This window comes from Mauremys mutica, chromosome 25 (genome assembly GCF_020497125.1).
Source record: "Mauremys mutica isolate MM-2020 ecotype Southern chromosome 25, ASM2049712v1, whole genome shotgun sequence".
Taxonomy (NCBI): Eukaryota; Metazoa; Chordata; order Testudines; family Geoemydidae; genus Mauremys; species Mauremys mutica.
In genome coordinates this window covers 14,283,760-14,286,487 of record NC_059096.1, presented here as the reverse complement: position 1 = coordinate 14,286,487, position 2,728 = coordinate 14,283,760, and positions in this window count along the sequence as shown.

Genomic DNA, 2,728 nt, shown 5'->3' with positions numbered 1-2,728 from the left:
TTCATAGGGCAAAGATGCTCACTGCAGTGCAAAGAACCATGGGATGGAGTTCTTATGAGGAGAGGCTGAGGGAACTGGGATTGTTTAGTCTGCAGAAGAGAAGAATGAGGGGGGATTTGATAGCTGCTTTCAACTACCTGAAAGGGGGTTCCAAAGAGGATGGATCTAGACTGTTCTCAGTGGTACCTGATGACAGAACAAGGAGTAATGGTCTCAAGTTGCAGTGGGGGAGGTCTAGGTTGGATTTTAGAAAACACTTTTTCACTAGGAGGGTGGTGAAGCACTGGAATGGGTTCCCTGGGGGAGGTGGTGGAATCTCCTTCCTTAGAGGTTTTTAAGGTCAGGCTTGACAAAGCCCTGGCTGGGATGATTTAGTTGGGAATTGGTCCTGCTTTGAACAGGGGGTTGGACTAGATACCTCCTGAGGTCCCTTCCAACCCTGATATTCTATGATTCTATGATTCTATGGGCCCCCAGAAGCCTTCCTGCCCCCAGGTGTGAGTGCAGTGCCCGTGGGGATGCAGTGCCAATACCTTACTTGCACGGTGGCGGCTCTCCCCAAAGCTGGGCTAACTCAAGAGGCGTCAATTGAGTGCAGATCCCACAAGCTCACCCTGCTGTGAAGACAGACCCTTCATCAGGGTTCTGCCTCTGAAGGGAAGTGGGGAACGGAGTCCTAGTCAGTCCTTGGATGTTCTGGCACAGGCTGCCAACAAGGGGGCCAATTAGTGTCAATTGTCAGGCAATGCGAACACCTGTGTGCTAAGAGAGGGGACCTCATGTGGCGCAGGCCACCTGATGGTACTAAACGGTGCTATAAATAGTGTCAGTCATTAACAGCCTGTGCCAAACTCCTGTCGTTAACACAGAGGTGAAAGACTCCATGTCCCATACCCATCTATAGGTCAAGGTTTAAGGAGATCTGTTTGTTCAGATCCTAACACACACACACACAGCCTGTGCATTCGTAACATCTGGGCAGAAAAGATGCAACACGCCTGGTGCCTACGCTACACAGTTTTGTCTTAGCTAAGCAAGTCTCGTGGTGTGTGCAAGGGGCAGACATTTGGGAATATGCACCTTTGCAGTCTCTGTTCTAGATTTTCCCTCAAGCCATCTGTGTTGTGAAGGAAAATGCTTGTATGTTGTTTAAAAAATAAAGTGACGCTGGCTTGACAAGAGCCTGTCTGTTGGTGTCGTGGAGGGGAAATTTGTTTCTAGTCTTTACAATGGAAACTGCCTCCTTGCTCTCTGATATGACTGTTGCTGTTCTTTACAGCTGAGCTTCGACCGATACAGACACCGCAGTCCCTGGCTAACCCTGCACATGTGGAGCTGCCACCTCAGTCTGGCCACAGGACAAACTTCCTTTCGCTATTATTTGTATTGCGGCAGTGCTGGAACTGGGACCTGTTGTACTAGGTGCTGTGCAGACACAGAACAAAGGGGGTCCCCACCCCAAGGAGATTACAATCAAAGCATAAGACAAGAGGCAACAACCAGGGGTGTACAAAGTAACAAGGAGTTTGCCTTTTAATGCAATGTCATGTTTGTGTCAGAGTTTCATCATGCCATGATCCATTTCAACCAATGATTCCTGCATCAGCTCGGTAATTCCTGGTTGAATCATAGAAACATAGAATCTCAGGGTTGGAAGGGACCTCAGGAGGTATCTAGTCCAACCCCCTGCTCAAAGCAGGACCAATTCCCAACTAAATCATCCCAGCCAGGGCTTTGTCAGGCCTCTAAGGAAGGAGATTCCACCACCTCCTTGGCCACGTCTACACTACCCAGCAGATTGGCGGGTAGTAATTGATCTATTGGGGATCATCTAGATGCGATAAATCGATCCCCAAATCAACGCCCGTACTCCACCTCAGCAGGAGGAGTAAGCAGAGTCGACGGGGGAGCTGCGGCAGTCGACTGGCCGCCATGAGGATGGCCAGGTAAGTCGAACTAAGATACTTGGACTTCAGCTACACGAATAGCATAGCTGAAGTTGCGTATCTTAAATCAATCCCCCTCCCAGTGTAGACCAGCCCTAGATGACCCATGCCAGTGCTTCACCACCCTCCTAGTGAAATAGCCCTCCTCCACTGCAACTTGAGACCATCTGCCACCATTAAGAACAGCCAAGCTCCATCCTCTTTGGAACCCCCCTTCAGGTAGTTGAAGGCTGCTATCAAATCCCACCTCACTCCTCTGCAGACTAAACAAGCCCAGTTCCCTCAGCCTCTCCTCATAAGTCATGTGCCCAAGCCACCTGATCATTTTCATTGTTCTCTGCTGGATTCTCTCCAATTTGTTCACATCCCTTCTGTAGTGGGGGAACCAAAACTGGACACAATACTCCAGGTGTGGCCTCACCAGTGCTGAATAGAGGGGAATAATCACTTCCCCCGATCTGCTGGCAATGCTCCTACTAATACAACCCAATATACCGTTGGCCTTCTTGGCAACAAGGGCACACTGCTGACTCATATCCAGTTGCTCATCCACTGAAATCCCCAGGTCCTTTTCTGCAGAACTGCTGCTTAGCCACTCGGTCCCCAGCCTGGGGACAGAGTGTATCTTTTAAACGTTTAATCTTGAGTTAAAGACATCAAGTGACAGAGAATCCAGCACAACCCCAGAGAGGTTGTTCCAATAGTTAATTGGCTTCACTTAGAAACTTGTTCTTTATTTCTTGTCTGAATTTGTTCAGGATCCAGCCATTGAATCTGTTTTC